This window comes from Anolis sagrei, chromosome 3 (assembly GCF_037176765.1).
Source record: "Anolis sagrei isolate rAnoSag1 chromosome 3, rAnoSag1.mat, whole genome shotgun sequence".
Classification (NCBI taxonomy): domain Eukaryota; kingdom Metazoa; phylum Chordata; class Lepidosauria; order Squamata; family Dactyloidae; genus Anolis; species Anolis sagrei.
Window position 1 is genome coordinate 223,180,977 of NC_090023.1, and position 22,680 is coordinate 223,203,656.

The following is a 22,680-nucleotide window of genomic DNA, read 5'->3' on the forward strand; positions in this document are numbered from 1 at the left end:
CCCAAATGTGAACACTGGTGGAGTTTGAGGAAAACAGACCTTGGCATTTGGAAGTCATAATTGTTGGGATTTGTAGTTCACGTACAATCAAAGAGCACTCTGAATCCAGACCATAATTGATCTGCACTAAACTTGGCACACTACCTACATGGTCAACACTAAATACTGGTGGGGTTGGGGGGTTTGGTTTTGAATTCTGGAAGTTATAGTTCACCAACACCAAAAAGAAAGAGAAGGCCAGGTGGAGAGATCTTCAGCTTTCTCTGTCAAAGGGGTTCCTAAGACCTTAAGAAATATGTGTTTTCTTATGGTCTGTGGTGACCCCTCTGACACCCCCTTATGGCCCCCCCAAGGGTCCCAACCCCCAGGACTAGATGGACTGACTCAATATTTATATCAATGTTATATCAGATTGACTCGTTTTAATCTGGCCTGGGCCTTTTAAAAACTATTCGTATCTCTCAACAGATTCCTTGCCATTAAATCTTTGCCTTAAACTCCATAGTGTAGGCTCCCAGGTGGGATAACTTGAAGTTTTTGACTGATTCCAGCAAACTGGTCAGAGAGAAGATGATTGCATGGCTGCAGGTGGAATCAAACACATGATGACATCATTAGTGGTGTGGCTGCTTAAAGCTGGGAGTAGGTAACTATGATCTTATTGATGTTTTTGACCTTTAACTTGCATCAGTCCCATACAGGATGGGGATTGTAGTCCAAAAATGAGGGCAAGCATGCTGAAGCAGTTTTATTGAACTAGGAATATGGGAGACCAGGGTGGTTATTGTATAATTCCAATCTCCCTCTCAGTCATTGGTGATGCTTGGTATCACACTCTCCCAACCTCATAAAAGGCAAAGGCAACACCCTTCTGAACCATTCATGTCAAGAAACCCCAGTGGTAGCTTCGCCTTTGGGTTGCTATAGGTCAGAATCACTTTGAAGGTACACAATTGACAAAGAAGTCTAAAAACATTGGAAGGCTGCAGTTGTCCATCCATGGCTTATGTGATGTTTCCAATCCACAGTTCCAGACACATTGATCATAGTATCTGAGAAATTGGTTCATCTATGACTTGAGGGAGCCTCCGGTCCCAACTTCAACAATGCTGAAAAAACAGCAGGGAGGTGATAAAGGTCAGTGGTTTGAATCCGGGGAGCGGAGAGAGCTCCAGCTGTTAGCCCCGGCTTCTGCCAACCTAGCAGTTCAAAAACATGCAAATGTCAGTAGATCAATAGGTATCACTTTTGCGGGAAGGTAACAGCACTCCATGCAGTCATGCCGGCCACATGACCTTGGAGGCATCTACAGACAACGCTGGCCCTTTGACTTAGAAATGGAGATGAGCAACACCCCTCAGAGTCGGGCACGACTAGACTTAATGTCAAGGGGAAACCTTTATTCTACCTATGACTTGAAGTCATGAATTGGGGAGAAGATGAGGAAAAATGCTGATAGCAAAGGCATAGCAAAGTGATTTGAGCAATGGGCTATGATCTTGGATTCCCAGATTCCTAACTCAAATCCGTCATCAGCCGTAGAAATTTGCTAAGTGTCTCTAGACAAGCCCTTAACAAGAAGGCAATTGCAATCCTCATCTGAACAAATTGTGCTACGAAAATTCCATGTTATGGTTGCCATAAGTCTGAATTGATTTGAAGACACACAACAACAACAACAACAACAACAACAACAATAACAACAACAAATCATAGAATCATATTTAGAAAAGACCTTGTGGGCCATCTAGTCTAAACCCCCTGCCAAGAAGCAGGAAAATCGCATTTAAAGCACGCCAGATCAACAGATAAACAAAAGATCAATTTGGCTTGATGAACACACATAACTGTGGCACATAAACTGCCTCTTGGTGGGCTGCTGTGAATTTTCCGGGCTGTATGGCCATGTTCCAGAAGCATTCTTTCCTGATGTTTTGCCCACAGACCCATTAAGAAAATCCAACAAATGCTACATTCAGCAAAGGACAAGAAGGATCCTCTCACCTCTACCATATCCCATACAGCTGTGGCAAGTCTGCATAGTGACCACCAAACACAACATTGGTCAAACTTGAATCAAGGAACATGAAAGGCACTGCAGACTAATTCAACCAGAGAAATCAGCTATAGCAGATGAACCAACCTGATGAACCAACACAGCATATTATTTGAGAACACAGAAATGCAGAACTACTCTAACAACCACCATGTCAGACTACACAGAGGAGCCATTGAAATCCACAAGAATGTGGACAACATTCAACAGAAAGGAGGAAACCATGAAAATGAACAAAATCTGGCTACCAGTATTTAAAAAAACCTCCAAAATCAGGACAGTAAACAAAGTACAACATTCAGAAAATGGGGGATTTCAGTCAGGAAATAATCAGGGCCAGCTAACACCTTCCAACTAAGGATTCGCCTAGGCAGGAAGCAGCCAAGCTTTGAAGCTGCAAGGGTATCCAATGATAATCAAGCTGGCCAATTCCAACATTCACACTTGTCTCAGGCAGACAAGAGTTCTTTCTCCCATCCTGGACATTCTAGAGATATATAAACCTCAATTGCCTAGTATTGAACAGACCTCACAACCTCTGAGGATGCCTGCAGGCGAAACGTGAGGAGAGAATTATTGAAGGCTTTCATGGCCAGAATCACTGGCTTACTGTGAGTTTTCCAGGCTGTGTGGCCATACTCCAGAAGCATTCTCTCCTGCCATTTCGGCTGCATCTATGAAAGGCATCCTCAGAGGTTGTGAGGTCTGTTGGAAACTAGGCAAGTGGGGTTTATACATCTGTGGAATGTCCAGGATGGGAGAAAGAACTCTTGTCTGCTTGAGGCAAGTGTGAATGTTGCAATTGGCAGCATTGACACTACAAGGCCATTAAATGCTAATCAAGATGATCAATTGCAACATTCACGTCAGGAGAGAATGCTTCTGGAACATGGCCATACAGCCGGAAAACTCACAGCAACCCAGTGATTCCAGCCATGAAAGCCTTCAACAACACATTGCATTTTGGTGGTTTCCCTAGTAAATAGGGATGTCAAGTACACACCTGATGAATTTTGACAAACAGGAGGCCATGATACTTCTGCATCTGTCTGACGCAGACATTCATCTGTGCAAAAGCTTCAAGGGATGGTCACCAGAAGGAGATTGCCATATTGTTCCTGGCAGAACAGATCCCTCCTGCCTCATAACCAATCCTGATTCAGAAAATGACTTGCAAAAGCCTTCTTGGCAGGCTGTGGTTTTAACCAACAACAGGAGAGAGGATTTTCCAGCTAGCTAGCAACTGTCCCAAAACAGCAACGACAAAAGGGTTGTTGTGAGTTTTCCAGGCTGCATGGCCATGTTCCAGAAGCATTCTCTCCTGATGTTTCACCTGCATGTATGGCAGGCATCCTCAGAGGTTGTGAGGTCTGCTGGAAACTAGGAAAATTGGTTTTATCTATCTGTGGAATGTCCAAGGTGGGAGAAAGAACTCTTGTCTGTTTGAGGTAGGTGGGAATGTTTCGATATGCCACCTTGATTAGTGTTTAAGGTCCTAGCAGTTTCAAGGTCTGGCTTCTTACTGCCTGGGGAAAATCCTTTGATGGGAGGTGATTAGCTGGCCCTTTCTTGTCTGGAATTCTTGTTTTTGATACTGGATACCAGTATCAAAAAACTCTACAATTGTAACAATAAATAAAGAACAACACTCAAAAACATGGGAATCCCAGACAAGAAACAATCAGGGCCAGCTAATCATTTCCCAACAAAAGATTCCCCAGGCAGCAAGAAGCCAGACTTTTAAAATGCTTGGCCATTAAATGCTAATCAAAGTAGCCAACTGAAACATCCACACCTACTTCAAACAGACAAGAGTTCAAGTTATTGTTGAAGGCTTTCATGGCCAGAATCACTGGGTTGTTTTAGGTTTTTTTCAGCTGTATGGCCATGTTCCAGAAGCATTCTCTCCTGATGTTTCACCTGCATCTATGGTAGGCATCCTTAGAGGTTGTGAGGTCTGTTGGAAACTAGGAAAGTGGGGATTATGTATCTGTGAAATGTCCAGGGTGGGAGAAAGAACTCTTGTCCATTTGAGGCAGGTGTGAAGACAGATCTTGAAACCGCTGTGCCATTAAATGCTAATCAAGGTGGCCAATTGTAACATTCATGCCTGTCTCAAGCAGACAAGAGTTCTTTCTCCCACTCAGAACATTATTCCATAGATAGATAAACCCAATTTTCATAGTTTCCAACAGAGCTCACAACCTCTGAGGATGCCTGCCATAGATGCAGGTGAAACGTCAGGAGGGAATGCTTCTGGAGCATGGCCATACAGCCTGGAAAACTCACAGTAACCCTCAGGAGAGAATGCATCTGGAACATACCCATACAGCCCGGAAAACTCACAGCAACCCAGTGATTGTGGCCACGAAAACCTTCAACAATTCTCTACTGAGTTTCTCCCACATCTATGCAGGTTGTGAGGTCTGTTGTATACCTGCCATAGATGCAGGCGAAACGTCAGGAGATAATGCTTCTGGAAAATGGCCAGACAGTCCGGAAAACTCAAAACAACCCAGTAATTCCAGCCATGAAAGCCTTCCACAAGACAGCAGTGGCAAAACTTTAGAGGCAGAGCAGGTGAAAGCTCTGGGACTGAGGGGATGAAAGAAGTTACGTTTTGTGATGCTTTCCCAAAGAGAGAAACTGCAGATTCCTTGGCTCTTCTCTCTCCAGGTGAGAAGATGCCCAGTCTTGGCCAGCAAGGTCCTTCAAGGTGCTTTTGAAAAAGTCTACCCCTCCCTTCTGACTGTTGTCATATCTAGCCAGCCCAAGGGAAAGGCACTTGCTTGCTTCCTAACTGGGGGGCATGGCATTGCTTGGACAGCAGGGCAGACCCCAAGGAGTCTGTGTGAGGAGTGTGATGCCTCCCCCAAAACGCTGCAGCCCTGGCTCTGCTCTGCAGACTGACTCCCCCCAGGAAGGAAGGAAGGAGAGAGAGAGAGAGAGAGAGAGAGAGAGAGAGAGAGAGAGAGAGAGAGAGACTCCCTTGGCGCGTCTGCAGCGCCAGAAATAAACAAACACGCAGCAGCCCTGGACAGCCCAGAAGCCCCAGAAGGCAGGCAAGCAGGCATCTCGCGCCCCTTGGGGTGCAGAGAGCGCCCCAAGCTCCCCATCCCAGCCTTACCGGTTCAAGTTGACGGCGGAGAGACTTGGGGGTCCTTCCCGCTTTCCTTCTGCTTCACTTGGGGAGGCGAGGCACCAGACCAAGCCGATGGCTCTGCCTGCCCCAGCCTGCCATCTGGAGCCTTGGCCCTTGCAATAATCCTGGAGTCGCGAGCGGAGGCTCCTTGGGTGTCAGGAAACGCAGGCAGCAGGAGCCGGGAGGGGGGAGAGGCAGAGGCAGGCTGCTCCGGAGAAGTCTCTCTCCCTCCCTCTTGCTTCCTCCCTCCTTCCCTCCTTCCCTCCCTCTTTCCTTCCTCCTCCTTTCACGCTTCTTGCTGCGCCGTGGCAGATAGAGCTTGTCTTTGCTGGCAGCTGCCTCTGCCTTCTTCCTCGGTCACAGCCTGACAGCTCCAGCCACCAATTCAGCCCCGGCTCCTGGCCCCTCAAATGGGCTCACCTTTCCCTGCTCTACCTGGGCACCTCGGGCAAAAGTGTTGCCTCTGTCCTCCTCAGTACCTACAGACGGGAAAGGGAGTGAGCTGGCTGGGGATGAGGCGCTTAAGCAAGCTGCCCTCCCTTGGGGGACACTCTCTCCTTGCGTTTGGGTTCTGTCCTGCTGGAACATCAGTGTTTGGCTCACCAAGGCTGAGCTTGCCTGGCCCAAGCAAGAGCTCTGTCAGGCACCAAGCAAGTGCTGGGGTCTTTCCACCACCTCCTAGCAGCCTAAGGTAAAGGTAAAGGTTTCCCCCTGACATTAAGTCTAGTCGTGACCAACTCAGGGGTGTGGTGCTCATCTCCATTTCTAAGCTGAAGACCCAGGGTTGTCCATAGACGCCTCCTAGGTCATGTGGCTGGCATGACTCCATGGAGGACCGTTACGTTCCCGCCAGAGTATCTATTGATCTACTCAAATTTACATGTTATCGAACTGCTAGGTTGGCAGAAGCTAGGGCTGACAGCAGAAGCTCATGCTGCTCCCCGGAATCAAACCTGCAATCTTTCGGTCAACAATCTCAGCATGCACACTGCAGCCCTAGGTAATTTTCAATGGTAAGCAAACAGTATTTTGGCACCCCTCCCCCCAACCAATCACTGATATATATATTCTGTTCATCGTGGGAGTTCTGTGTGCCATATTTGGTTCAATTCCATCATTGGTGGAGTTCAGAATGCTCTTTGATTGTAGGTGAACTATACATCTCAGTAACTACAACTCGCATATGTCAAGGTCTATTTTCCCCCAAGAGCACTTCAAGAGCGCCCGTGGGCAAAATCAACTATACTGCAAATGCTTACTTTGCATAATGGGTTGAGCCGCCCCTGTATGTACTTAAACTGGTCTCAAAACCCGGCATGGGCAAGCTTAGGCTGTTACGAATTGTGGGAGTTAGAGTCCAAAACACCTGGAGGGCTGAAGTTTGCCCATGCCTGCTCAAACCTAATGAACTTTTCTGATTTTTACCACCAAGAAAATTATTTCTACAGAAAATTAAACAACACATATAATTCAGTGGTTCTGAACCTGTGGGTCCCCAGGTGTTTTGGCCTACAACTCCCAGAAATATCAACCACTTTACCAGCTGTTAGGATTTCTGGGTGTTGAAAGCCAAAACATCTGGGGACCCACAGGTTGAGAAACACTGCAATAATTGGTTCAAAACCAAGTTTTAGTAATAACAATACACTTTATTTATATTTTGCTTTACCTCCCCAGAGGGACACAGAGCAAATTACAATACATATATGAGGCAAACATTCAATGACTTTTATACACAGTGAACAATGACATACAACACAGACAAAAGTAAAGGCCTTCCCCCTTTTTCCATCTCCAGCTTCTGGAGGCGATGCTGTTCTTCCATTTTTCCATGCCGAGGAGCCTGTTGTCCATGGACATCTCCGATTATGTTGCCGGCATGTCTGCATATCTGCACAGGGTGCCCTTTTACCTTCCAGCTGAGGGAGTACCTATTGATATACTCGCATTGTATACTTTCAAACTGCTAGGTTGGCATAAGCTAGGGCTGACAGTCGGGAGCTTACCCTGATTTGTAGCTTCGAACTGTCAGCCTTCTGGTTAGCAGATTTCATGTAGCTAGGGGTTTAACCTGCTGTGCTACTGAGGTCACTATACTCTGCACATACATCCCTAATATAATTGATGCATGTCTCAGCAAAAAAAAAATCATGTTTTGTTTTATTTATTTATTTATTTATTTATTTATTTATTTGGACTTATATGCCGCCACTCCTCTGGGGCTCGGAGCAGCTTACAAGAATAGCTAAAATCTAACAAAATTTAAAAGCAATTTAAAACAATTTAAAAACAACAAACATTAAAAGCCTGTCGAAACAGGTATGTCTTACATGCCCTGCGGAAAGCTGGTAAGTCCCGCAAGGCACGGACTTCAGGTGGCAGAGTATTCCAGAGTGATGGTGCCACTGCTGTGAAGGCTCTGCGTCTGGTTGCTGTTAGACACAAGGTCTTGACACTGGGGACTTCCAATAGATCTTGGTCCTCAAAATGGAGGGATCTCTGGGGTTGGTAGGGGGTGAGGCGGTCCCTCAGATACATCAGCCCCAGACCATGCAAGGCCTTAAAGGTGAATACCATCACTTTGAAAGTGATCCGGTGCTCAATTGGTAACCAATGCAGCTGTAGTAAGATTGGGGTTATGTGGCATCTCATCGGAATTCCCGCAAGAAGTCGAGCAGCTGCATTTTGTACCAACTTGAGCTTCCGGATCACCGACAGAGGAAGGCCAATGTAGAGGGCGTTACAGTAGTCCAGTCTTGAGATGACTGTGGCCTGGATCGCCGTAGCTAGGTCGTCCCTGGGCAGGTAGGGGGCCAGCCGTCTAGCCTGTCGCCGATGAAAGAAGGCGGTTCTGCTAATGGTGGAGACCTGGGCCTCCATTGTCAGCAGAGGGTCCAAAAGGACTCCCAGACTCTTTACCAATGATGATGCGCGTAGTGCCTCGCCATCCAGGGTAGGCAGGTGGATATCCCCACTGCCCGGTTGACCCAGCCATAGTATCTCCATCTTTGCTGGATTCACCCTCAACCTGCTGGCACGCAACCATCCAGTAACGGCCTCGAGGCACTGATGGAAACAATCGGGTACAGAGTCCGGTCGGCCTTCCATCTTCAGCACCAGCTGAGTGTCATCGGCGTACTGATAACACTCACGCCCAAAACCTCGAGCCAGCTGAGCAAGTGGTCGCATATAGATGTTAAATAACAGTTCCCTCTTGGCAGCTTGGAAAGAGTATATCTGCACACTTCCCATCAGTGCACCTTGCAAAGTGTGCAGTGGTTTACCACTCCAGATTTGAACAGCCTGAGTTGGTCCCTATGCCTCACAAGTAATGTCATAAGGCTATGCGATTCCCATGCCTGGTTTCCTCTCATCTTAGTGGGAGGGAGATAAGCCTCTTTCCTCATGACACTTCCAGCTAAGTGCTACAGCATGCACCAGATGGAACTGGGAAGCCTCCACATGTATAAATCTTGATGGAGAATTCATCAAGTTACCTTTGACAGGAATGGTCCAACCATTAGGCAAAGTCAGGCGAAAGCAACAATGCTGAAGACACAGCAGGGAGGTGATAAAGGATTAAGCTGTGGGTGTTGGGTCATCTGTCCTACATTACCTTGCTGTTCTCAAGCGTGTTGGAAGCTGCTGTTTGATTGCCAGTGTAGTGGAACAAATGCTTCTGAGGTCAAAGCCCCAGGATTATTTGATCATCTACCTCCTTGGGTTCCCCTATTCACCCGAGGTTTATCTACAATCTGCACAGAATGGTGAGGGGAAATGGATTTTGCCAGCAACAAAGCATTTTTATAATCTACCTGAAACTCTCCCAAGATATGCATTCACCTTTTAAATACTATTTTATAGGCATGGGAACCTATGGAGGATTTGTCCTAAAAGCAAAGCAGGCACACACACACAATTCTGTTGGAGTGTCATAGTTTGCCAACCCTCCCATGATTGTTCTTTTCCATATGGTCCTATTTATATCTGTTAAAAATCAAACAAACCTATATGTGCAATGAAAGATGCACTTAAGGTCAAGTGTAATTTGGTCCTCAGATGCCTGTGCTGTGTTGTCAGATCCTGTGGCCTGAGTCTCCTGTGGCCTCGCAGTGAAAGGCCAACCTACGGTAGCACGCAAGCAGAATGTAAGAGGCCATTCAGATGGCCTGGGATAATTCAGGGTGTGTTTGGACTGAGTAGCAGGTCAGAGAGGAGGGGATGTGTACTAGATATACAACACTGGAGCAAAGGAAAAAGATCTCACTAAGCAAACACAAAAGAAACAACGTGGATTACTAGCACTGATTGTGATATTACTGTGATTAATTCAATACTGGGTTGTTATAGTTTTTTCGGGCTGTATGGCCATGTTCTAGAAGCATTCTCTTCTGACGTTTCGCCTGCATCTATGGCAAGCATCCTCAGAGGTTGTGAGGTCACAACCTCTGAGGATGCTTGCCACAGATGCAGGCGAAATGTCAGGAGAGAATGCTTCTAGAACATGGCCATATAGCCCGAAAAACCTACAACAACCCAGTAATTCCAGCCATGAAAGCCCTCGACAATACATAATTTAATATGCTTGAAAAGAACAGAGAATACCTCCACATGTTAAAAATATTTGATGTTTCTGGTCTTGACCTTCCTGAAGTCTTGGCACCCACCAGACGCTTTGGAAGGCTACTCCTGTTGTTGACATGTGCTTTCATATCGTTTCTAATCACAGTTGTTTTTTTTCACCAAGATTTGCTCAGAAGAGCTTTGCCATGGCCTTCCTCTGAAATTAGAGTCCCATATAATGTAGTCAAACTACATTATTTGACAGTGTAGGCAAAACCTAAGAGACTGACTTGCCTAAGGTCGCTCAGTGGGTTTCATAGCTGAGCAGGGATTTGAAACCTGGTCTCCAAAGTCTTATCCTCCATCATTTCCCATGCAGGCTGAACATAAGGCTGATGAGCGCTCAAATGTCTTGAGGGGAATAAGTCTGGAGAGACTGTGGTATGCTTTGCCAGGGATAGAGCAATGGTAAATACTCCTCCTTTATAGGATTTTGGAAGAAAAAAAGGAGAGAATAAGAAGAATCTGCATCCCCTGGGCAACGTCCTTGCAGCCTATTCTCTCACACCAGAAGCAACTTGCAGTTTCTCAAGTTGCTCCTGACACAAAAAAAAATCTTCAAAGAAAAGGACATAGATCTACATAAGTTGTGTTTGTGTGAATATATATGGTTAGATTCAAACTTATACATAATTACTAGGGCTGGACGGTTTCATTTCGTTAATTCGTAATTCGTTAAAACTTCGTAATTTTTTTTGTTAACGAAGCGATAACGAACCATTCTGGAGCAACTTAAAAACGAAACGAATTTTTCAATTCGTTTCGTAAATGCTTCGTATTTCGTTATGTATTCGTTTCGTTATTGGTTTGAGGTTGTTTCGTTATTATTTCCGCATGTCTGGGGCAAGTTTTATAGTTGTTTTTTGTTTAATTAGTGAAAAAAAATTATAATATCACACCAACAGTCAACAACAGAAGGAGAGGGAAGCTTCAGAAGTTTTTTTAGCGTATTGCGCGATCGCGGCTGCCATTAACGAATTGATTCGTTATTGTTTCGTTATTGTTTTGTATATTTTTTTACCATTTACGAAATTTCGTAAATATCGAACTTTTTTTAAGGAAAATTTCGGAATTCTTTTAAATATCAAAACGCAAAAAACCCCAAAAAACGAATCGATTTTAGAAACAATTTTTTCCGTTGTTACCCAGGCCTACAACTATTGAAATTGAAATTCAGTGCACCTTACCATAGTGGGAAGACCATATCCAGATGATGTGTGAGCTTATTAAGTCAGCTATCTGGGACTGATATCCTTTGAAACAGAAGATGGTCTGCTGTAAGGAGAAATGCATTGTCCTAAATTAATTGTTAAGTCTCTATGAAATCAATGGAACTTAACATAAGTATTGACTTTACTAAGTTCGTAATGATTTAATGGGTTTACCCCAGTTGGCACTAAAAACTGGATTTAGATCATTGCTATCCTATGCTTTTGCCAAGGTAAAGTATGCAATACCTTTTTGTTTTTTAAAAAATCTGAAAATGCAAGCCTGTAAAGTACAAAAATTGTGCCTTGTTACTCATGGTGACATAGATCCTCTACCTAGATAACTATACAATACATCTTTAGGGGACACTGGTAATATTTTCAGAAAGCGTTTCTGATTTTAGCAGGTCCTTGTAATGTACAAAATACTTTAAAGAAGATGGATCCCATCTGATCTTGGAAGCAAAGCAGGGGCAGTTCTGGGTAGTACTTGGATGGGAGACCACCAACAAATTCCAGGTATTACAGGCTATATATCAGAGGAAGGAAATGAGAAAACCAGCTCTTGGCTAAGAAAACATGGGGTTGCCATGTTGACAAATGACTTGAAGGCACATACACTTTGTGGGGACTTGAGCTACTGACAGTGACAGGAGTGGAGACTAGTTTGCTCAGCAACAACAATAACAAACACATATAGAATATTCCATAGAAAACCAGCTTTAAGGGAGATGTATCGGGATGAAAGCCTTTGGAAAAAAATCCACCACTCCCTCTCTTTACCCCCTTTTTGGGATTTTGTTGTTGTCTTTTTTGTTGTTGTTACTTCATTGTGGCTCTGGCAAGGAAAGCAACTGTGTTACTTAATGCTACTTGGTTTCCATTTTCCTATTTTTGTCATGGAATGATATCCAAGTGAGGGTAGGAAACATTACCCTCACCCCATTGTGGCTTTGGGCATCATCATGAAGTAAAACTGAATAACTAAATGACCAGGAAATGGGGCAGAACAAATGGTGCTTTGCAGTGGTTGGGAATGCAATTGTTTCCAGATGTTATTTGGACAAACATTTCTGCTCTGTGTACAGTTTCTTAAAAAAAAACCCTATCCTAAAACACAGAAAACTGTCATTTTTAGCAGGTGAGCATGGTGTTCCTTTCAGTTGAACCTTAGTGGACCCATTCACTATGCAACAACAGAAGGAAAACAAGACCGTCATCTGATTTTTAAAAATACACTATATTGTGGAGGCTGAAGTAAGGCTTAATAATATATGAAACTTGTATAGCTTGAATCCAAGATCTCTGAAGGAATCCATTTCCCTCTATGACAGTGTTTCTCAACCTGGGGGTTGGACCCCTAGGGAGGTTGTGGGGAGGGGGGAGTCTGAGGGGCCACCAAAGACCATCAGAAAACACAGTATTTTCTGTTGATCCTGGTGGTTCTGTGTGGGAAGTTTGGCCCAATTCTATCGTTGGTGTGGTTCAGAATGCTCTTTGATTACAGATGAAATATAAATCCCAGCAACTACAACTCCCAAATGTCAAGTCTGTTTCCTCCAAACTCCACAAGTGTGCACATTTGGGCATATTGAATATTCATGCCAATTTTGGTCTAGATCCATAGTTGTATGAGTCCACAGTGCTCTCTGGATGTAGGTGAACTACAACTCCAAAACTCAAGGTTCATGCCCAGCAAACCTTTCCATTATTTTCTGCTGATCATGGGAGTTCTACGTGCCATGTTTGATTCAATTCCATCATTGATGGAGCTCAGAATGTTCTTTGATTTTAGGTTAACTATAAATCCCAGTAACCACAACTCCCAAATGACAAAATCAATCCCCCCTCCAACCCCACCAGTATTCAAATTTGGGCGTATCAGGTATTTGTTCCAAATTTGGTCCAGTGAATTAAAATACATCCTGCATATCAGATATTTACATTATGATTCATAAGAGTAGCAAAATTACAGTTATGAGGTAGTAATGAATTTTATGGTTGGGGTTCACCAACATGAGGAATTGTATAAGGGGTCACGGCAATCGGAAGGTTGAGAACCACTACTCTATGAGATTCCCTGAACTCTAAAATCTTTGTGGGATGTCCTCTTCTAATTTCCACTGCCTTCTTCGACACATATATAATCTATTTTAGTTTTAATACTCCATGTGCTGCCTTGAGTCTAACATTGGGAAACAGGCAGGACATAAACAAATAAAACAACAACAACAGTTTGGGAAGAACTGGGCTTGAAGTATTAGTGAGACAACCGCTGCGTGTTGGTTATGAAGGCCCTTCAATCTAAGGCTGTTTCTTTTGATCTTATCCTCCTGCCAAGTTCATTCTTGGACGGGAGGAAAAAGAACAGAGGAGAACTCTGATCATTTGCCTCCATGGCAAAGGTTGAACTTTCCTAAGGAACAAAACAAACCATAGCAAACAAAATATGCCAAAATAGATAAAAAGCTTTCCCTTTTTCTTTCCATGACGTACATGCTTCAGTGTGGAGAGGCAACACTATTTCAAGCATGTTGTGTTATTTATATCAAATCATATTTCACTATATTCATTTTAGAATCATAGATATAGTCACACATACATTTACACAGAGCTTGAGAAAGTCACCTTTTTGGACTGCATTGATCAAAATCCACAATCAGTATGGCCCTAAGCTGAAGACTCTGGTCATTATAGTCTAACTCTCCATATTGTGTGTGTGTTGCTTATTGATGTAGAAATGTGGGGAAAGTGGAATAGTAGCATAACTGCCGATGCATAAAAATTTCCTCCCTTGTTTATCCTGCAGCACATACATCTAGCCATAGCCTGACTCCGATGCATGTTTAGTATACAGCAAGTGTTTTCCATATATTTCTTATGTTGTTTTTGGTTTTCCTTGCTCTTCACTGAGAACCTAATAACATAGTATAGGGGAGGGAAGGAAGGATGAGTATTCAGTATAATTACATAAACATTTGGAAGAAGACAGAAGAAATTCCCTGTTAAGAAAAATAGCAATTTTGGGGAAAATGAACCTGGAAGGGGGTTGGCTTTCCATCAGTGGTAACCAGTAGCTTCCATGTGGGTGGTGTGGTGAATCCGTTTTGGGTTTTAGTCTGAAATACAAAGCAATGGTCCAGGGTGATGACTCATTGTATCAGAATAGTTTGAGCTCTTTGGAAAGGTCTTTTAAGATTTGGACTAAACTCCAGAGTAGATTCCCCATTCCACTGATTTAGAATCATAGAACTGGAAAAGACCTCATGGGCCATCCAGTCCAACTCCCTGCCAAGAAGCAGGAAAATTGCATTCAAAGCACCCCTGACAGATGGCCATCCAGCCTCTGTTTAAAAACTTCCAAAGAAGGAGCCTCCACCACACTCCAGAGCAGAGAGTTCCACTGCTGAACAGCTCTCACAGTCAGGACGTTCTTCCTAATGTTCAGATGGAATCTCCTTTCTTGTAGTTTGAAGCCATTGTTCCATGTCCTAGTTTCCAGGGAAGCAGAAAACAAGCTTGCTCCCTCATCCCTGTGACTTCCTCTCACATATTTATACATGGCTATCATGTCTCCTCTCAGCCTTCTCTTCTTCAGGCTAAACGTGCCCAACTCTTTAAGCCACTCTTCATAGGGTTTGTTTTCCAGACCTTTGATCATTTTAGTCGCCCTCCTCTGGACACATTCCAGCTTGTCAACATCTCCCTTCAATTGTGGTGCCCAGAATTGGACACAGTATTCCAGGTGTGGTCTGACCAAGGCAGAATAGAGGGGTAGTATGACTTCCCTGGATCTCTAGACACTATACTCCTATTGATGCAGGACAAAATCCCATTGGCTTTTTTTTGCCACTGCAACACATTGTTGGCACATGTTTAACTTGTCCACAAGGACTCCAAGATCTTTTTCACACTTACTGCTCTCAGGCCACATGTCCCACATTCTGTATCTCTGCATTTCATTTTTTTTCTGCCTAAGTGAATATCTTGCATTTCTCACTGTTGATTTGGGAGGCAAAAGAGCGAGTTAATGTTTTTCTTATAAGTGCAATGTAGGAAAGGGCAACTAAGCATCCAGGCAAGAAACAAGCAAGAATCTCCACTGCCCAGTGTGCATCTACACTGTAGAATGAACACAATTTGACTCTGCTTTAAGTACCATGGCTCAGTACTATGGAATCCTGGGAGTTGTAGTTTTGCAAGGTCTTCAGCCTTCTCTGCCAAGGAATGCTGGTGTATCATAAAACTACAATGCACAGGATTTCATTGCATGGAGCTATGCTAGTTACAGTGGTGTTAAACTGCATTCATTGTAGTGTGTAGGCATACCCCCAGTCAGCATTTCAACCCTGCCAGGGAAACCTAAAAAGCATGCCCAGGGAAATGGCATCACTAGAATTAACTTTGCTCAGTGTGGTAACTCACCTCCGTGGTCCTACTCCAATACCAGATGATACCTCAATTTTGTAGCTACAATACCACAAATAAAAATAAGCAACTGTTTACAAACACCCAGCAGCAAAACAAACAACAGTATGTTTCCCAGCATCAGCACAAATTAGCAATAATGACAGTTCTGGTTGGAAGAGGATGAGCACTAGATGGTTAGCATAGAGGTTTAGTCTTACACCTTGATGTAGAACAATATTTATTATTATTTACTTATTTCACATATTTGTATCCTGTCCTCACCTCCGGAAGGGGACTCAGGGCAGCTTCACAACAGGCATTCATTCAATGCCAACAACAGTAATAAATGATAAAAGCAATTAAAACAATTCGTTAATGCTTTAAAATTACCAAAACATCATTTAAATCATGCAGGTTTGAAATCATAGTCAAGGTCAGTCCATTGTCATTCACACAGATTGGGTCTCATTCTAAATTGCTGCCTCGAGTGTTCAAACACTTGGTCTTATAACCAGGTTTTGAGTTTCATTGTAAAGGATAAGAGGGAGGGAGCCAATCTAATGTCACTGGGTAGACAGTTCCATAGGCGAGGGATAGCATGTGAGAGCTGGGCTTTTGTCGTTTAACTACAGGGATATTTTTTTATTAAAATATACATCTTTGCTGAAAAGCTCCACAGAAATTATATGGACAGTAATTTTGGTGCCAACATCCCTTCTGATGGTGTCAGTCAGTGTGGTCCGCACTGCCTGAAGCCTGGTAGTGATGCCACTGGTCCAGGGACAGGGTGCTGTTTGGGGAGGCTGTCTCCATCCTTTGGTGTTTGCTGCCTGGACCAGCTTTTGCACTCCACATTATGCCACAACCTGGTCACCCCTGCAGGATAACAACATGGCTTTGATGCTATGGAAAGCACTGGCTTTTAGACCAAGATTGTTGTTCTTGTTGATAATACAATATTACTTTGTTTTGGTTTGATGGATTCAGGAATCATCCAATACCCCCTCCCTGTGTGGTTTTTACTTAGTTTCCTAAACGCCATATTGCAAGAGCTGTGGAGATTTGCAATTACTATTAGCTGGTAATGTTCTTTCCTGAGTTTAATTAATTGTTCCCATTTACTGTTAAGAACTATTAGAGAATAAACAAGCCATCAGTTTGCTTGCTAGCAGGTTGCCATGCATGAGCATAATAGTCCCGCCTCCGCTTAAATTTACAACTTGGATAACAGTACTTGATTACATTTTTAAAGTCGCTGAAAACATGGAATTAATCTGGACTCTCTCTGCCAAATTGGGACACTTGGAAGGAATGCTTTCTGCAGCCTTTGGTTAACAATACCTAATTACAACAGTAGTTTTTCAGCCCACTGGCAGTGATCTTAGAGCTCAGAAACATGAGCTGCTGATCAATCAAAGTGAGCAAAACCTGCCTTCAGAAGATCATAGGGAAGTGGACACGGATACCTTGAACTGGGATTAATTGTGTTGGTCTGCTGATGTGTATAAAGTACTTTTCCTTTATAAAATATGAATACTATAAGAACTATTTTACATTGCCCATATTAATATTTTTCCTTTCCTAATATGTTCCTCCTCACTTTTTTCTTCCAGATGTGTGAGGTGGGTCAAATGGAGAGAGTGAAGTGAAGCCAAGACTGTTTAATGAGATCAATGGCTCTAGGAGTGCATCTGTACTTTCAAATTAATGCAGTATGACATCATTTTAACTGTCCTGACTCAATGCTATAACATCCTGGGAGCTGTAGTTTGGCGAGGCACCAGCACTCTTTGGCAGAGAAGGCTAAAGTCTTTGTAAAACTACAATTCCCATTATTCCATAGCATTGTGCCATGGCAGTTAAAGGGGTGTCAAAGCGATTCATTCTACAGTATAACACAGCCTACAAGATCTAAAATCTGGATCTTCTGTTCTAGTTGATAACTCTAACCACTAGGCATAGGCAATCCGTGGTTCTAAATGGTTCTAAAGTATGTACTTACAAAACTAGAGGGCTCTGGTTCTTTGCTTCTAGAGTGTTGCTAAAGTTCTGGTGGTGCAAATTTCAGAATTCTAAGAAAACTTTCAAATTTTTATTATTATTTCACTATTGGTGATTTTTATGACAGGCCCAATTAGGAACTGCCATTTATAATGAAATTTTGAAAGTTTTGTTAGAGTTCTGAAATTTTCACCACCAGAACTTTAGCAACACTCTAGAAGCAAAGCACCAGTGCCCCCTAGTTTTGTAAATACTTTAGAACAATGGATTGCCCATGCCTGTGTTGAATTTATTCTTACGACTTTTAAAAAGAAGGACCCAATATTTTTCAATTACTTCATTGCCCTTTGCAAGTCTAGCTTAGAAGAAAGGAAGAGTGCCGTTTCTTAGGACTTCATCCCACATGATAACTAAAGTGTTTGGGATCACTGTTTTTCCCTTAAGCTTCGCAAAGCCTGTTTTGAAATTAAATGGCTGATTTTTCTAATCCTATCACATGGTTTCCTTCTTTTTGCTCTTTCCCCCCCAATTATCTGTTTGCCTTAGGGAGACATATTTCTCCTCCCACTGTCTCCTCCCCCACTTCCTTTGGATATTAAAATTTCTCTTTGTTGTTACAGATAGCTCTCCATTCAAAAAGTAAGTCTATTTAATTTAAAAAGAGATATAAATTACTGTTCCTTCCTCCTTGGTCCCAAAACAGTAATGGTGGAAGAAAGGAATCTCGTCACCTCCCTCCATGATGACATCATAGTTATGTTTACAAGCGGGCCAGGGGGAATTCCCATCACATGGTAAATTGGGTAATTTTACATGTCTCTAAATGGGGAATAGAATCATAGAATCATAGAATCAAAGAGTTGGAAGAGACCTCATGGGCCATCCAGTCCAACCCCTGCCAAGAAGCAGGAAAATTGCATTTAAATCACCCCTGACAGATGATCATCCAGCCTCTGTTTAAAAGCTTCAAAAGAAGGAGCCTCCACCACACTCTGGGGCAGAGAGTTCCACTGCTGAACGGCTCTCACAGTCAGGAAGTTCTTCCTCATGTTCAGATGGAATCTCCTTTCTTATAGTTTGAAGCCATTGTTCCGCGTCCTAGTCTCCAGGGAAGCAGAAAACAAGCTTGCTCCCTTCTCCCTGTGGCTTCCTCTCACATATTTATACATGGCAAAGAAGTAGATTACTGATCGACTTTGGAAACATAGGAAGAAACCACACTTTAGAAACAGCGAGATACCTGGAACCCACTGCACGAGCTTGCATCATGATCGACTCTGTCAGTAGCTGTTTCTTAAATGTGTTGAAACCCTGATTTTATTGTGTGTGATGAAGTCCTTCGTGAACAATTGGGTAGAAACTGGCCTTCACACGGGTCCTTATGTCTCTTCACAAATAAATGCAGTTAGGTAATGGATTATGCAATAGAAGTCAAACATTCAAGGCCTGAAATATTCCTAAGGGAGCCATGTCCCCATAGACTGTGCTTTCCTCTCCTGGGTATGGACCTGTGAGAGAATTCTGGAAGCTTATTTCAGCCTTCTTTTACCTCTCTGCATAAATCTTTATGACTTTCTGGTTTTGGCACATTAAGCATAAACATTTTACAGATCTATTAATAGTATTACATTTGAATTCTACCTTTCTTTCCAAGAATTCAGGCTGTTACACATGGGCCAGAATTTGAAAGGCTATACTTTCTCCAGAATTGTGCAGCCGTTGTGTGGGAAGGCAGGCGAAATCATCTGGTTCCAAGCAACCTGTTTTTCTTCATAGCCACATCATCCATGGCATTGTCTCAATTGCTGGCATTATTGGCAGTAGTTATATCAGTGCAGCATACTAACAGAATTCTGTTGCTGTTACAGCTGTGTGCTTTCAAGTCATTTCCAACTTATGGCAACTCTATCTTGGAGTTCTTCTGAGGCCAAAAGTGTGTGGTTTGTCTAAGATCATCTAATGCAGTGATTGTCAACCTGTGGGTCCCCAGATGTTTTGGCCTTCAACTCCCAGAAATCCTAACATCTGGTAAACTGGCTGGGAGTTCTGGGAGTTGTAGGCCAAAACTCCTGGGGACCCACAGGCTAAGAACTACTGGTCTAAGAACTATTGGGTTCCCATGGCCAAACATGGAATTAAATGGGTTGTTGTAGGTTTTTCCGGGCTATATGGCCATGTTCTAGAGGCATTTTCTCCTGATGTTTCGCCTGGAATTAAATCCTAGTCTCTAGACTCTTAGGTTGGTTCTATGCTGCTATATCATGCAATTTGAACAACTTTATATGGTCAATGTAGAACCTGTAATGCAGTTCAATGCAGTTCACATACATTATAAAACCTTGAAATCAGGGTAAAGACTGTAGGTTGTCCTTTTCTCCTTTATATGTGGGTTCTATCCAAGGAACTCTGGATCCACCCATGTTGTCTTAATGTCTAGCAAGGGTATGTCTGAGATTCAGCTAACTCCTCAGTCAAACTGGTTGATTCAGCCATATTCAAGAAATATTTGAATTATTTTTTCCCCAAGGACTCAGAACACAGCAGATAAAGAGGGCTTATTCGGAAAGGTAGAGTCCCTGGAAGTATCAAAACATTCCAGGTTTTTTTTAAAGTGTATTAATGATTTTGCATCCAACTCCCCTTTTTTGAGTGGGGTTGATGCACTCTCTCCACTTGGGTACTTCCCTTCCCACTGATCACATCTAGAATCAGACAGCACTTCAAAAACTGATTACACCAATTTCTATCGGGCTCTGTTTACTTATTTGTTCAGCTGAGATTTGCTTCTTGCTGAGTGGAGGTTTGCCTTTGGCTCTCTCAGCCTGAGCACCGAAGGCAAGTTTCAACCAGGGTGACTTGCCCACAGTCACCCAATGGGTTTCCATGACAGAATGGGGATACAAACCCTAGTCTCTATGTTTCCAAGTTATAAATTCAAACCACAACACCAGACAGGCTCTCAGAGTGAAGATACATGATGTTTTCCTAAAAATATATATTATACAATACATTAACAATTGTCTATAGTGTAAACTGAAAACTATCCCAGCAGGCAAATAGCTTGCCTAAGGCTTCTTGATTAATTCATGCTTTATTTGCAAGGTAAACTTGCTGTTTTTGCCAGGAAAACTCACTGTTCATAACAAACACGCTCTTCCAACAACCTAAAAGACGGCTTTATACATGGACTTCACCAGATGGTCAACAGCGAAATCAGATTGACTACATCCTTAGCAGCAAAAGGTGGAGGACATTGATCCAGTCAGTGAAAATAAGACCTGGAGCTGACTATAGTTCAGATCACGAACTTCTTATTGCATAATTTAGAATCGGACTAAAGAGATTAGGGAAAATACATAGACGGGTTAGATATGATCTCACTAATATTCCTAGTGAATATATAGTGGAGGTGAAGAATAGATTTAAGGGACTACATTTAATACATAAAATCGCAGAAGAACTTTGGACAGAAGTTCGCAACATTGTTCAGGAGACAGCAACAAAGTACGTCCCAAAGAAAAAGGAAACCAAGAAGGCAAGGTGGTTGTCTGCTGAAACACTGGAAGTAGCCCAAGAAAGAAGGAAAGCAAAAGGAAACAGTGATAGGGGAAGATATGCCCAATTGAATGCACAATTCCAGAGGTTAGCCAGAAGAGATAAGGAACTATTTTTAAACAAGTCATGCATGGAAGTGGAAGAAGACAATAGAATAGGAAGGGCAATAGACCTCTTCTAGAAAATTAGAATAATCAGAGGTAAATTTCAAGCAAAAATGGGTATGATCAAAAACAAAGATGACAGAAACTGAAGAGATCAAGAGAAGGTGGCAAAAAGATCTGTATAGGAAAGATAATAATATCAAGGATAACTTTGACAGTGTGGTGAGTGAATTAGAACCAGACATTCTGAGGAGTGAGGTCGAATGGGCTTTAAGAAGAATTGCTAATAACAAGGATCATAATAAATTGTGGCAGTTTCTTGGTGTTATGGAGATACCAAGTCACCTTGTCTGTCTCCTGAGGAATCTGTATAATGACCAACAGTGAGAACAGACCACGGAAAAGTAGACTGATTCAAGGTTGGGAAAGGAGTACGGCGGGGCTCTATACTCTCACCCTACCTATTCAACTTGTATGCAGAACACATCATGCAAAGTGTGGGGCTTGATGAATCCAAGGTTGGAGTTAAAATTGCTGGAAGAAACATTAACAACCTTAGATATGCAGATGATATCACTTTGATTGCTGAAAGCGAGGAAGAGCTGAGGAGCCTTCTAACCAAGAAGAAAGAAAAAAGTGCAAAAGCTAGGTTGCAGTTAAGCATCAAAGAAACCAAAATTCTGGCAACCAGACTGATTAATAACTCACAAATAGGGGGAGAAAACATGGAGTAACAGACTTTGTATTTCTAGGAGTGAAGATTACTGCAGACATAGACTGCAGCCAGGAAATCAGAAGACGCTTACTTCTTGATGGAGAGCAATGACCAATCTTGATAAAAGAGTTAAGAGCAGAGACATCACACTGGTAACGAAGGTCCGCATAGTTAAAGCAATGGTATTCCCTGTAGTAACCTATGGATGCAAGAGCTGGACCATAAGGAAGGCTGAGCGAAGGAAGATAGATACGTTTGAACTCTGGTGCTGGAGGAAAATTCTGAGAGTGCCTTGAACCACAAAAAGATCCAACCAGTCCATCCTCTAGGAAATAATGCCCAACTGCTCACAGAGGAATGGATTTTAGAGGGAGAGATGAAGTTATTTGGCTACATAATGAGAAGACATGAAAGCTTGGAGAAGACAATGATGCTGGGGAAAATGGAAGGAAAAAGGAAGAGGGGGCGACCAAGGGCAAGATGGATGAATGTTGTCCTTGAAGTGACTGGCTTGACCTTGAAGGAGCTGGGGGTGGCGACGGCTGACAGGGAGCTCTGGCGAGGGCTGGTCCATGAGATCACAAAGAGTCAGAAATGACTGAATGAATAAACAACAAATTTGCGAGGTGCTGTTGCTGTTTAACTCAGAATTGGAGCATCTCACTTTGCAAACTTGAAATGAAAAACATCCATCCTGGGTTTTTCGCCCCCAGCATTCTGTAGGTCTCTCTGTTGCTGGTGTAGACAGAGCTTTATAATAAAAGATGGGCATCTATAGGTGGGTTAAAGGTCACTTTTCTCGCAAGGGGAACCTTTGAGCTTCCCAAAATGCCAAAATCTCCATCAAACGGATTTGTAAATGGCTG

General features: G+C 42.9%; 1 protein-coding gene across 3 annotated transcripts in view; it reads right to left on the minus strand.

Annotated features, from left to right (window-relative positions):
• DGKG (diacylglycerol kinase gamma) overlaps positions 1-5,698 on the minus strand; it is a 186,073-nt gene extending 180,375 nt beyond the window's left edge. For 2 of the 3 annotated variants that reach the window (XM_067465916.1, XM_060768046.2), the window contains exon 1: positions 5,184-5,698. The gene's annotated coding sequence lies outside the window, so the exon portion shown is untranslated. The remainder of the gene's footprint in view (positions 1-5,183) is intronic. The other variant, XM_067465915.1, reaches the window with a different exon arrangement.
• Between the last annotated feature and the right edge of the window lie 16,982 nt (positions 5,699-22,680).